We start from the raw sequence: 15124 nt of genomic DNA, 5'->3' as shown, positions 1-15124 counted from the left end.
GGTTTTTTGGTCCGTTGTAGGTGCTGAACTCTGGGCCTGGGCACTGTCCCTCAGCTCTTCAGCTCAAGGCTAGTGCTCTACCATGTGAACCACAGCACTGCTTCTGGCTTTTTCTGCTTGTGTGGTGCTGAAGAATCAAACCCAGGGCCTCATGCATGCAAGGCAAGCACTCTACCATTGAGCCACCTTCCCAGCCTGGATTTCCTTCCTTTTTGAGGCATTTCCTTCCTTCTCCCCTGTTGGCCCCATCTTAACAGCATAAACAGAGTACATAATTCCCATAGGGCTGTGACAGGGAGTTTCTGAGCTCCATCCCAATGATTCTTCTCTCCTTAAAAGTGTGGATTGCACTAATGAACAGAATATGACCAAAAGCAAAGGAGGAGGCTGCAATGCTTGATAAGAAATGTACTCATTATGTTGCCCATGTAATTGTAACCCCTCTGTACAGTATGTTCACAATAAAAAAACAAAAAGAATATGACCAACAGCCTGGGCTGTCCCATGTAGGATTAGGTTACAAAAGATGGTGACTTTGAAGCACAAATTCTCTCTGGTGCTTTTGTTCTGATGCCAAGGGGCTACTTACTGCAAGGAGAAGCCCACGCGGTGTTGGACCAAGAGCAGCCTCTGGCCATCAACCTGTGAGAATCTAGATCTCTCATTGTAACCAAGGCCTTTGGTCCAAATGCTTCTGACAACCACATTAGTGAGTTTAGCAGCAGCTCCCCCTCCCCGTGCTGAGCTTTCAAATGAACTGTAACCTGGGTCAACATCTTTTTTTTTGGGGGGGGGGTGGTTTGGTCGTGGGGCCTGAACTCTGGGCCTGGGCGCTGTCCCTCAGCTCTTCAGCTCAAGGCTAGCGCTCTACCACTTGAGCCACAGCGCCATTTCCAGCTTTTTTTCTTATGTGGTGCTGAGGAATCGAACCCAGGGCCTCATGCATGCAAGGCAAGCGCTCTACCACTGAGCCACCTTCCCAGCCCATGGGTCAACATCTTAATGGCTAGCTTATGAGAGACTGTTTTTCCTCTCCATATTTGTAATATTGTTATTGAACTCAGAGCATCAGAAGTACTGGACCACTTGAGCCGTGTCCCCAGCCTTTTTGATTGTGAGATTCACAAACTTTGCCCAGGCTGCCCTTGAACTGTGTTCTTTCTTCTTCTGCCTCCTGAATAGCTGGTATTAATCAGGCTATACACCATGGGGTCAGGCTAAGAAGTCTCATTCTTGAGGCACAGAAAGAGAAAACAATGCTAGCTTGAGTCAAAATGTTTTAGAATTCTTATTATTATTGCTAGTCCTGAGGTTTGAACTCAGGGTCTGGGCAGTGTTCCTGAGCTTCTTTTGCTCAAGGCTAGTGCTCTATTATTTGAGCCACAGTGCCATTTCTGGCTTTTTCTCTTTATGTGGTACTGAGAACTCAAACCCAGGGCTTCATGCATGCTAGGTGAGCACTCCACCACTAAGTTGCATTCCCAGCCCTAGAATTATTTCTTATGCAGCTAATATAGACAAATAATTCAGAGACCAATACCTGCTCACTAGTTCAGACAGATTTTCAAAAAACTTCCCAAGTTTCCTGTTTAAATTTGGCTTCGTAGGCCTCAGTAAAGGCTTTCCACGGTGCCTGCTTGTATAGCCTGTGAGACTTTGCCTTTCAAGGAGTACTTCTGGAGGTTTCTGGGGCCAGTCATAGTGTGTGTCCCTGTAAAGATGATATTACAGAGGCAAATCTTTATCAAATGCCATGTGATGCATTATTTTTAGTAATAATTTTTAGTTGTAACTAAATAACATGAACATATTCTCCTTATGGATGAGGGATTTTTTTTTTCTTTTTGCTTATGTGGTGCTGAGGAATCGAACCCAGGGCCTCAGGCATGCAAGGCAAGCGCTCTACCACTGAGCCACCTTTCCAGCCCTGAATGAAGGATTTTATAGAGTCCTGTTCGACGTTAACCTGATCTACATGCCTTTCCCTCACGTCTTCTCACCTTTAATTAGTAATTTGGAGTAAGTCTACACAGACTCAAACCAAATTATATGAACATGTACGTGTTTACATTTGTTTATTTCTTATTTTTATTTTTGCCAGTCCTGGGGCTTGAACTCAGGTCCAGGGCACTGTTCTTGAGCTTCTTTTGCTCAAGGCTAGCACTCTACCACTTGAGCCACAGTGCCACTTCCAGCCTTTTCTGTTTATGTGGTACTGAGGAATGGAACCCAGGGCTTCATGCATGCACTCTACCACTAAGCCACATTCCCAGCCCACTATTGTTCACTCCTTCTTGATTTTTTTCCCCACTTAACCGTCTCATCCAGTTATGAAATGTCTGTTGATAAATACGGGTATAGTTCATTCTTAGCCGTAAAATGGAACTACTTCCTTTGACTTTGTGTTTTCCTACTGGATGGCCTTTAGGATATGTTCAGATTTTCATCCTTCTATACAATGAACATCACACCCTCCCCATATCTGTGCCAGAATGTGTTTTTCTAGGGCAAACGTGTAGGAGAGGAAATGCTGGGTCATAAAATCTGTGCATCTTAAATCTCAGAGACACCACCAAATTGCTGCATGCCAAAATGGTTGTGCCAATTCACACTCCTTGAACTTCACACTCCTGTTAGCTTCCAATTTTGCCAGAATGTCATATTTTCCAGTCTAGGAAGTGTAAAAAACATGATTTCTTGTTTGACTTTTCATTTCCCTGGTTATACAAGTCTTTTTATATATCCATTGGCAGGTCCTCTCCTTTTAAAAAAAAATAGGGTTCCTATGAGAGAACTTCTGTGTGTATGTGTGTGGGGGTGGGGTGCAGGGAGTGGATTCAAGCCTCAGTGCCAACTACTCAAGAGAGTCTATGCATACCAGTTCTGAGAACACCCGCTGCCGAGTGCTGAGAAATTGAGCTCACCTACAACCTCTCCCTCTGGGGTGATGTACGGCTGCTGGCTTCAGCAAGGACACAGACTGGATAAGCTATCCAGTACACTAACTGCTTCACAGCGGACTGACGGAATGAAGGCCAAGGCGAGGGCGAGCGTGTTGGCATGACTAATTGCTTTGGATCAATGCAAAAGAGGTTGTGGAAAGAGCTAGATCCCCTGAATGAAAGGCAAGAGAAGACTATCAGATGCCTAAATAGGCAGAGACTAAGAAGGGCATAGATAGTCCTCTCCCCTCTCCTCAGAAATAAAAGTTGGGGATGCTTCACACCAGCAAGAAAGAGAAATTTAGATTGGATGATGGTGGGTTACAAAAATTAAAGATTCTAGCAGGGAACTAGTGGCTCATGCCTATAATCCTAGCTACTCAGGAGGTTGAGTTCTGAGGATCACTGTTCAAAGCCAGCCCAGGCAGGAAAATTCATGAGATTTTTTTTTTTCTGTTGGTTGTGGGGCTTGAACTCTGGGCCTGGGCACTGTCCCTGAGCTCATCAGCTTCAGGCAAGAGCTACCACTTGAGCAACAACACCACTTCTGGTTTTCTGGTGGTTTATTGGAGATGAGTCTCACAGACTTTCCTGCCCAGGCTGGCTTTGAACCGTGATCCTCAGATCTCAGCCTCCTGAATAGTTAGGATTGTAGGTGTGAGCCACCACTGCGTGAACGCATACGCGCGCACACACACACACACACACACACACACACACACACACACACACACACAAAGACTCTTGCTGAGCCTCAATTTTCTTCTTTATCTTAAAGAATTTGTTTTTTACCTCTAGCTCCTTTTCCTCAATATAGATAAAGACAGATAGACTGCCTTGTAGAATATAGGTTACAGCATTCCAATGGAATTAGAAGAGGAACAGATCTGATCCACAGAGATCTCTATCTCAAACTTGCAGAAGAGATGGAGGAGACTTTGGGAAGTATGAGTACATTCTGGCTTGTAAAGGGGGGTGATTCACATTATTTTGGGCAATGGAATTATCTATATGTATATATGTGTATCTGTATCTGGGAAGATTGGGCCCAAAGAGATGGATGGTTTTGTGCCACTGGAGGTTATCATTCAACTTTCATTCATTCTTCCTAAGAACACGCAGGATTACTTCTGAGCAATTCCCAAGGTGTGTGCCATCTTGGTGGAATGATAAATCAAGGCTCTGGCAGCCCTCCCACTATGGAAACTAAAGGCCCCATCTGCCAGATTTTTTTCTCTAATCTCTGCTGTAAGCCAAGGTGCCAGCGTGTTGCCTAAAGTATGTGAGGGTGACTCACTCTTCTGGAACTTTCTTAATCCTTTAATCCTAAATTGAGTGAAGCAAGTCCATTCATTCCAGAGGCAGAGCTGGGAAAGAGAGGCAAGCTCCCTCATTCTGTTTTGTTCCATTCACAGGAATATACAACAACTGTTTTTTTCTCTCTTGATATCTGGGGCTATTGCAAATGTTTTGGCTAGGAGCATCCTTGTATTTCTCTTTTGGTGCACATGTTCACACATTTCTCTTGGGCATGTGCCCAGGCGTAGAACTGCAATGGTAATAGAGATTACAGCGCGCATCTTGTCTCTGTGTGTGTGCTGATACTGAGTCTTGAGCTCAGGCCTCATGTTCTCACTTGGCTTTTTCTCTCAAGGCTGGTGCTCTACCACATGAGCCACTGTTCCGCTTCGGACTTTGGTGGTTAATTGGAGATAAAAGAGTCTCACAAAAGTGTTCTTCCTGGGCTGGCTTTGAATCTTACTCCTCAGATCTCAGCCTCCTGAAGTGGCTAAGATTATAGACATTACTCACTAGTGCCCACTACAACATTCATATATATTTTTTTGCCAGTCCTGGGGCTTGAACTCAGGACTGGAGCACTGTCCCTGAGCTTCTTTTGGTCAAGGCTAGCACTACCACTTGAGTCACAGCACCACTTCTAGCTTTTTCTGTTTATGTGGCACTGAAGAATTGAACCTGAGGCTTCATGTGTGATAGGCAAGCACTCTACCACTAAGCCATAGCCAGCCCTGAAGTCTAATGTTTATTAGCATTTCTGCCTGCTTTCTACACAATACCAAGATTCTAGAACTTTCCATGTGTATCCCTTCTGGTCTACATATCACTGCAATCATGTGTATTAAGCCCTACAAGATAATATCGTTGTATTGTATAGTTGCTATTAATTTAGAACTGCTCATATATTTATAATTTTGCTGGCACTTCATTAATTCCAGCAAGTATAAATTTCCATCAGTATAATTTTCTCTCACCAGAATGATACCTTTTGGTATTTCCTTGAACAAAATTCAACTAGTGACGAATTCTGCAACATTTTTTTTTATCTGAAAGTATATTTTTTTTCAGCCTTCAGTGGGGATTTCATTATTACATGTCTTCATCTCCATTTTTGAAGGATATTTCATTGAATATAAAATTTGAGGTAGGCAGTTATTTTATACTTCAGGTTATAATTCAATACTACATTATTATCATTTTTTCCTGTGGAAAATTTTTCCAAGTTTAGCCATCAGTAGCTCCCATGGATTACTCCTTTAAAGGTACTCTACGTTTGTCGTGCAGTTTATTTTATTTTATTGGCTCAAATGGGTACCTGCCTGGCAAGTGTGAAGCCTTCAGTTCAAACTTCAGTACTCCCCCCACCCCCAATCACAAATACAACTTGAGTTTCCCGTAACAAGCCAGTAACATAAACTTGAACGGCAAATTCACGCAAAGGCAAGTTCATGGTCACAGGATTTTTTTTTCCTCTATCCTATTTTCCTCCCTTCTGTTGGGACTTATCACCAAGCCACTGCAATCCCAATTTAACATGAAGAAGCTTCTTTTTTCAATCAAAGCCCCTATCTCTCTTGGACTCTGGAAGTTTTCAGACATTATCTCCTTAAATATTGCTACTTCTTGATGCTTTCTAGTTTGTTTCTCTGGAACTTTCACTAAATATGCTTTGATGTCTCCCAGTCTTATCTCCCTTGGTCTTAATAACATTTTTAAAATATTTTCAAGTCTCTTTATTACTGTACTGCTCATGACTGATGTCAGCTCTGTCTTCTTTTAAAAAGTATTATCTTCAAAGAGTTGTACAAGGGATTTCAATTAAACATGTGCATTTATGTGTTCAGTACATCAAGATCAGGGTCACCCTTCCAGCACTCACCCCTCCCTCCCTCTTCCTCCCTCCTCTTCCTCACTCCATCCTTCCTATCCAAAGCCCCATCAATTTATTCCATCTTCTAAATCACAAATTTGTACCATTCTTTTGTCCAGCTTTTGCTTGGCTGACGATTTACCACTTGAGCCACGCCTCTACTTCCAACTATTTTCCAATTAACTGGAAGTGATACTCTTGTGAATTTATCTGCCCAGGCTGGCTTCAAACTGATTCTTAGACCTCAGTCTCCTGAGTAACTAGGATTATAGGTATAAGCACTGTGGCCAGTGACTCTTCTCTTTTGTACTGAATATATCTTGAATTTTAGTTATACTTTTTAAATATATATATATATATATATATATATATATATATATATATATATATACTGGGGCCTGAACTCTGGGCCTAGGCGCTGTCCCTCAGCTCTTCAGCTCAACGCTAGTGCTCTACCACTTGAGCCACAGTGCCACTTCCTATTTTCTGGTGTTTTTCTGGAGATGAGTTTCATGGACTTTCCTGCCTGGGCTGGCTTTGAACCACAGTCCTCAGATCTCAGCCTCCTGAGTAGTTAGGATTACAGGCGTGAGCCATCAGTGCCCATCTTTGTTATTTTTAAAGATTATATACATATATGTATGCATGTAGATAGATAGATAGATAGATTAGATATAGATAGATAGATGACTTATTTTCCCTCCATTGCTTGAAGTTTCCTTCATGGAAGTTTCCTTCATGGAGCATTCCAGCATGATGAAATTTCTGAGTCCTTAGAATCTGAAAACCTCCTTATTCTGACCTTCCTCTTTCTTCTCCTTCCTCCCTTCCTCCCTTCCTCCCTCTCTCTTTTTCTTTCTTTGTGCAGTTCTGGGGAATGAATCAGGCTCTTTATTTTATTTTTTTTTTTTGCCTTTTCCTTTCTTTTTTTTATTTAAATTTCTTTTTTTTTTATTGTGAAAATACTGTACAGAGGGGTTACAATTACATGGGCAAGATAATGAGTACATTTCTTTTTTTTTATAAAGATTTTTTTATATTGTAAAGCTACTATACAGAGGGTTACAGTTACATGAGTGAGGTAATGAGTACACTTCCTCTTGAACATTGTTACCCCCTCCATTGTTTTCCCCTTACCATCCCCTCCCTCCCTACCTTCCCTGAGGTTCTTTTTTTTTTGATTGTGACTAAGTGATTACATAATTTCCAGAATTTCACAGTTGACTCAGGCTCTTTAGGCAAGTGCTCTCACCGTGAGCTTCTTCTCCAGCCCGTTGCACCTTTTCCTTGGGGACAGAATTAATAGATGTAGAATTAGAACAAAGACATTTCCCCTCATACTTGGAAGATCTTAATCTAATAGCTTTTTGTATTCACAAAACTAAAGCCTAAATATTCATTTGTATTATGAAAAATCACACAGGGAAATAGAAATAATGTAACGGAACCCAAGTATCCATCATTTAATCTCCATAATTACAAATACTTTATTCCCATCTTGCTACTGTGAAATCTTCTGTCAGCCCAATTTTCTTTACTCAAGATGTTTGTTTTGTTTTGTTATCTTTTAGAAAATGCTTAATCCTTTGGTTCTGAAGTTTTACTGTAATACCGAGATATACTTTTTTATTGTTGTTGTTGGTGGTGGTGTGTATGTGTGTGTGTTTATGTGTGTGTGTGTGTATGGCCATGTGTGTGTGCCCATCCTGGAGCTTGAACTCAAGGCTTGAGTGTTGTTTCTGATCTTTTTTTGCTAAAGGCTAGCGCTCTACCACTTGAGCCACAGCTCTACTTCCAGCTCTTTTGCTGGTTAATTGGTTGATGAGAGTCTCAAAGACTTTCCTGCCCAGACTGGCTCTGAGTTGCAATCCTCAAATCTCAACCTCTTGAGTATCTAGGATTACAAGCCTGAACCACAACCACCAACAATGAGTGGGTTTTTTTTTTTGTTTGTTTTGTTTTGTTTTTTGGTCCGGGGCTTGAACTCTGGGTGTATATGCTGTCCCTCAGCTCTTCAGTTCAAGGCTAGCGCTCTATCACTTGAGCCACAGCACCACTTCCGGTTTTCTGATGGTTAATTGAAGATAAGAGTCTCACAGACTTTGTTGCTTGGGCTGGCTTTGAACGTTGATCCTCAGACCTCAGCCTCTTGAATAGCTAGGTTTACAGGCATGAATCACTGGTGTCTGGCTGAGTTTTTTTGTTTAATTCTAATTATCTCTTTATGTTCTCTTTCTATATAATGACTTGTGTTTCTGACAGTCCTGGGAATTTCTTGACTATTATTATTTTTTTCTAATCTTGTTTCAATTATCTCCTCCTCCCAGAAACTCTCTTAGAAGACTTTTATAACGAATGAGTCTTTTTTTTTTTTCTGGGTGTCTACGATTTTCTTCATTCTTCTCAGCCCTTTGTCTCTTTGTGTTGTGTTCTGGAAAATTTTCTCAAAATAATATTTTCATCGTGATTTATTATTCAGCTTTGTATAATGTGCTACTCACTGACACTGTCTTGCTCCTATGTTTATATATATATATATTTTTTCTCATGTTTGCAGTGCCTGATTGTGTGTATCTCTCTCCTAAGAAAATTCTCAAAGATATATCTTAAATGGAGAAAGTTCTCCAGTGACCTCAATGAGCAGAGGAGTTGGTCCCACAGCAGCATTGTGGTTGTAGCATGATCAGCCATCTTTTTAGGTGAAGATCTTAATTGTAACGGACAGAAGCTACTAGCTACTTTAAACAGAAAAAGAATTTTATTTCTACTTCTTATTGAAGAATGGAATCAGGTACTTAAAGTATACTACTACATTATGCACCTTGATTAACTTTTACATATGTATACACTTGTGCACTCACCTCCCCCATCAGATACAGATTATCCCTAGCCTTCTAGAAATTCCTTGTGCCTTTTTCCTGTCAGTGTTCACCTTTGGTTCTTATTAGAATTAATCATGTCCCTTGATTTCTATTACCACTGATTAGCTCTCCTGTTTTTGAACATCATATACATGGAATGACACCGTGTGTGTGTGTGTGTGTGTGTGTGTGTGTGTGTGTGTGTGTGTGTGTTTGACTTTCTTTGTTGAACATAATGGCTCTGAAATTCTTCCTCATTGTGTATAAGTGGTTTTATGCAGTGCAACATTCTCCTATAAATAGGCATTCACTTTTTGCAATATTTTTGTTAGTACTGGAGCTTGCACTCAGAGCCTTGCACTAAGGCGTGACTTTCAAAACCTGAAGGTCAATGCTACTTTCACCAGAAAGTGGATTCCAGGTGCTTCCTGTTTCATCCCCCTCGCTCATGTTTGAATCAGTCTGACTTTAGGCAATATAATAGAGGAGACCTATGTGAGACCTGTTCCATTCACTTTTGCCCTTCCGACAAAATACCTAAGAAAACAACTTAAAAGGTGGAAAGATCGCTATGTGGCTCATGGTTTCAGAGGTTTTAGGCCTGTGGTCAGATAAAAATCATCATGGCAGAAGGACAGATAGAGGAAACTTGTTCATCTCATGGAAGCTGGGAAGCACACAGGAGGGAGAGCAAGGAAGGGTCCAGGAACAAGAGACACCCTTCAAAGAAACCCACACCCCCCAGGACCTACTTCCTCCAATGCATTCAGCTATATGAATACACCAGTGGATTAACTCATGGATGAAGTTAGTGTACTCATCTCCAATAATCCTCCAATGAGTGGCTCCACCAGCTGGGGACTAAACCTTAAACACTTTATATCCAAACCATAACAGAAGACGAGAAAGCAAGTTTCCGTCTTCTACCAGGGTATTCAAAGTTGTACCAAAGGAAGGGTGTTCCAAAGGTACTTGGTAGTTTGTCAGGTACACTGACAAAATTCCCTAGCAATACATTGTGATAAGCTTTCTGTAAACATAATTTGTAATGGCTGCAGAATAACACATGTGACTTTTTAAAACCACATTGTAACCATTCTCTCAGGAATGCATCTGGCTTATTTCTAGTTTTTATTGCTATTGTAAAGGTGATGAAAGAGGAGTTACAGTTACATAAGTTAGGTAATGAGAATATTTTTGAACAGTGCCACATCTTCCTTCATTTTCTCCCAGGCTTTCCCTCCGGACCTCCCTCCCTCATAGTTATTTTTAAAAAAGAGATTTATGAAAATAATGCTGTGATGTTCGACTGAGGCTGTAGCTCAGTGGGAGACCATTTGCCAAACATGAGAAGCCTTGAGCTTGATTCCTAGCACCACAAAAATGATAATGACTACGGTGTTGTACATTTGAGGCTAGAAATATTCATCTAGAGATTATAATCTCAAAGAAATAACTTGTTTATTATACAAAGACACTCATAGCTTTATTAATTATAACTACTGAAAGTTTGGAATCATTCAAGCATATAAAACATTGGAATGACTAGTTTGTAATGGGAACAAACTTCTAAGAGATTTTCTGAGATAGCATTAATCCAAAATATTAGGTTGTATTGTCTTCCTCTGTTTATGCTCGGTTGGGACACATATCCAAGTCACCTTGAAAACTGTGGTCACTGTGATTACATTATTGTATCATGATAAAATGGTATAATAAAAACCAATAAGGACTATATGTTCTACTAAGCTCATTCTTGAGGAACACATTTTATGATAGAAACAAAACATGAGTCTAAATATATGACTGAAAAGCACCAAATTAGTATTTCTGTAATACAAAGGGTCATACGAAGGTTTCTTTTTGCTTTTGGTTTGTGAAGTTGTTTAGAAAAATAGAAGAAAATTTCCTTGGAAAAATGTTTAGCTTAACTTCACAGTATGTGACAAGCTTGCCCAATAGGTGGCAGTACTGGATAAGAGCAGATGAGAACTTCCAGGCAGCCTTCAAGCAATGTTTCTCAAACTTTAGTGGACATCTCGATGACTTTGTTAAAACACAGGTTGTTAGAACCTACACTGTGAGTTTCTGACTTAGTGTCTTAGTCTGTTAGTGCCGCTATAACAAAACACCGGACACTGGGTAATTTATATATAAGGGAAATTTATTTCTTATCATTCTGGAAAGCCAGTCACCACAATGGGAAACACATTTCAATATGATTTTTTTAATGGGGGGGGTCCTCATTCTGTAGTCTGGGCTGTCATCAGAGTGTTGATCCTCCTGTGTTAGCCTCTTGGGTGCTGGGATTACAAGTGTACAACTGTACACCCAGCCTCAATAGGAGTTTCAGAGGGGACACACTCAAATAATAGCAGTTTTCAGCTAGGATTGAAGCATGACTGATGAATTTGCTTATCGATTCTGATGCTGTTGATGGGGGTCAGGGGCCCCTTGAGAGGCACTGGATTCTCACACAAGGAGCTCCTTGAGGAGCAGAAGATCATTCTTCCTTCCTTCCTTGCATATCCCTGACCCATCGCACACCTTGTCCACCCCATGTTAACAAAAGAGCTAGATGCTTTCCTGTTCTGCATCCTATTTGAAGGGAACATACCAGCAAGATGGAGGAAATGTCCCTCATTTACTGCTTCTTGGAGACATCAACAGAGCTCACACCGGTGTCTACTTCTGGCTAATTACTGGTATCCTTCAACCCTACTTGGTGTAGCCAGATCTGCTTTGGGCTACTTCCTGTCTTTCTACTTCCTCTCTTGCTGCAAGCGAGAAAACTTACCTAATTCTGGACCTAAATCTTCCTTTGGGTTAGCTCACTTTTTTTTTTTGTCAGTTGTGGGGTTTGAACTTGGGGCCTGGGCGCTGTCCCTGAGCTTTCTTGCTCAAGGCTAGCGCTCTACCGCTTTGAACCACAGCTCCACTTCTGGTTTCCTGGTGGTTAATTGGAGAAAAGAGTCTCAGGCTTTCCTGCCCAGGCTGGCTTTGAATTGTGATCTTCAGATCTCAGTCTCCTGAGAGCTAGGATGACAGGTGTGAGCCACCAGCTAGCTTACTGTTTGTTTGTTCTTTTGGCTTTGTATGTCTTCTGTTGCAACTACTGAATGAAGTGCTTGTTTCCAACGCGCAGCAATGCAAGCAATATTTCTCTCTGCAAGCTTGCAAGCTTCCTCTCCTATCTGGACCCTCCCAGATGAGCCTGACCTTGCCTCCTACTTCACTAAATGAATGACTTGTTTATGCCCTTTGCCTGTGTTCTGGGTTCCCTCCTTCACAAGGACACAGCTACAGCCTTCCTCCCCTCCTCACTATCTTACTGATTTCCTCCTTTTTTTTCCTGGACTGTTCCCATCTGTGTATGTGTGCTACTTTTTCTTCTGTATTAAATCTATTGTCTCTGCATTCTCTGCTTTTATTCTCCCACTAAGGTTTTGTCCCTTCTTCCTATCCAAATTATCCTAAGCCCGGGAGAAAGCCCCACATTTCTCCCACCACCCATATCTACTCTGCCAGCAAATCTTCTGGGTTCAGTCTTCAAGCTAGAAAGGAAATTCAACCACTTGTGCCCAGTTGGGCTTCAGTAAGGCTAGTCTGCAATATTTTGATGTTGGGAAGTGAGGTGGGGGTGGAGCTGAAGCCGGCAGAAAAGCCATCTGTCCTTCTCCTGGACTTGGAGGAGACAGGTGTCTTCTTCACCTTGGCAACTGGCACAGCTATCTTCAACCCTGTCTGGACCTTTGATTTCATCTTCTGTGTACAATCGCTAAACAACTGTCATTGCTTAAGAAAAAAGAATCTGAGCTGGTCACCAGTGGCTCATGCCTATAATCCTAGCTACTCAGGAGACTGAGATCTGAGGATTGATCAGTTTGAAGTCAGCCAGGGCAGGAAAAGTCCTGAGACTCTTATCCCCATTATCACTAAAACTCTAGAAGTAGAGGTATGGCTCAAGTGGTAGTGCAGGAGCCTTGAGCAAAAAAAAACCCACAAACAAACAAAAAACCTCCAGGATAGTACCTAGTACACACACACACACACACACACACACACACACACACACACACACAAGCTAGCTTATCTATTACTCCTAAAAAAAAGCACATGATTGAGGGTGGGAAGGTGGCTCAGTGGTAGAGTGCTTGCCTTGCATGCTATGAGGCCCTGGGTTCGATTCCTCAGCACCACATAAGCAAAAAGAAAAAAAGCCAGAAGTGGTGCTGTGGCTCAAGTGGTAGAGCTAGCCTTGAGCTGAAGAGCTGAGGGACAGTGCCCAGGCCCAGAGTTCAGGCCCCACGACGGGACCCTCCCCCCCCCCCCAAAAAAGCACATGATTAACTTACTTTTTTTTTTTTTTTGGTCATTTCTGAGGCTTGAACTCAGGGCCTAGATGCTCTCTTAGCTTTTTGGTTCAGAGCTGGTGCTCAAGTGGTAACTTGAGCTAGCATTTTGGTGGGAAGAGTCTCCAAGACTTTCTTTCCTGGGCTGGCATTGAACTGCAATCCTCAGATCTCAGACACCTGGATAGCTAGGATTACAGGCGTGAGTCACTGGTGCTCATCTTACTTTTGAGGGAGTGTGTTCCAGAGGCAATTTCAAGACTAAACTCTATTTTGGCTTATGTATGAACTCCTTGCAAGCTCACAGATCCAGCACTGCCAAGAGTTCGATGGTGCTCCACCCACTTGGAGCAATGGCACTGTTGGTCAAATGGCACCTAAGCAGGTGCATTCTGTTTGGACGGTACTCCTTGAAAGAAAGCTACAGTCATTTGCAAGGGGGGCCGGGAGAATCTAACTTAATTGGAGAAAGAGGGACGCAAAGCCCTGGCGACATCTAGCGCTTTCACTTTAGGACTCAATCCAACAAATGGAAGCCACAGCTCCTGTCTTTGGACCCTGGGAGAGAAGACAAGAAAACAAAATAGCTGTAGAGAAATAAGTGCTTGTGACTGGAGCAATTCGTCAGTAATCGGCATTAAGCAGGGCCGTGTTGGAATGGAATAATGTGGAATTCAATAGAAATGTACATTGCATCCATTGGGAGCCAGATGACTTCATCACAGCTAATATTATTACAATGAATATAAAAGGAATTAATGATTCACGATTTAGTTACTTTCCTCCCTTCCCCCCCCCCCCCACACCTTTTCTTCAGCTTTAACAAACTGGTCTGAAGCCAACCGCGACATCAGTTTAGTAATGACTTTAAGCACCATTTACGCTGCTATCATGGCAATTTAAATTGTCACTTTCTATTAAAAGGTCTACCTCAGAATGGTTTTAAGTGAAAGCGTTCCACACTGACAGTGCAATTAAACAAGAAAAAAAAAATCCTTTCTTGGGATGTCAGTGCAAACGCATTTTAAATAGTGGTTCAGCAGCGCCTTGCTAATTTAAACTACAGTATTGCTTTCTATTAAAGAATAGAAACTGATTTGGGCTTTTTTTCCTTCCTCATACTGTGTGACAGTTTGAATTGGCACTGTGTCCTAGTCAAAGCCCTGATGTGCCAATGGGGGTCCCTGAACCTGAAGGGCTCCCCTCCCAAGGCGGGCATTAAACAGAAATAATTTCCCCCACTTGATAGAGAAGCATCACCTTTCACAGAATTTGCTTTTAAAATTGCCCTTTTTGGGATTCAGGGTGTCTTTCTCAACTGGGGGCTCGCTTGCTCATCAAGAAGAAGATTGTGAGTGGGGATGGCGGGGGGGAATTGCTTTAACCAGTTGACAACTTTCTGATTCAAAGATGGACAATCAGCTGTCAGAAAACTCGGTGCAGAAAAGAGTTGTCAGGAACAGGTGTGTTTGCTCATGCTCTCCCTCTGTCCTCCCCTTTCTCTCTCTCTCTGTTCAGATCCCTGAGGCAGCTTCTTCATCTCCCCAACCTCTTCTTCAATTCAGCTGGGGAAGGACACTTGAGGCAATTTTTTCCCCCATCTTTGAATGCATTTTAACACATAAATGGTAACCGATCGCAAATGTCGAATGTTCCAGCACAAAATAACATGTTTTATCCACCTCATTTGCCTTCTGGACTCCTGTAGCCCCAATAGTCCATAATTCCCAGGCATTTGGCTTAGATAGATTCCAGCTATCAGAGAGAATAACACAATTACATTCTTAGGTGTTGGTGCCT

The sequence above is a fragment of the Dipodomys spectabilis genome, unplaced genomic scaffold, assembly GCF_019054845.1.
Source record: "Dipodomys spectabilis isolate Male_0828 unplaced genomic scaffold, ASM1905484v1 ptg000526l, whole genome shotgun sequence".
Taxonomy (NCBI): Eukaryota; Metazoa; Chordata; class Mammalia; order Rodentia; family Heteromyidae; genus Dipodomys; species Dipodomys spectabilis.
The sequence above is the reverse complement of the archived record's forward strand: the minus strand, read 5'-3'. Positions refer to the sequence as shown.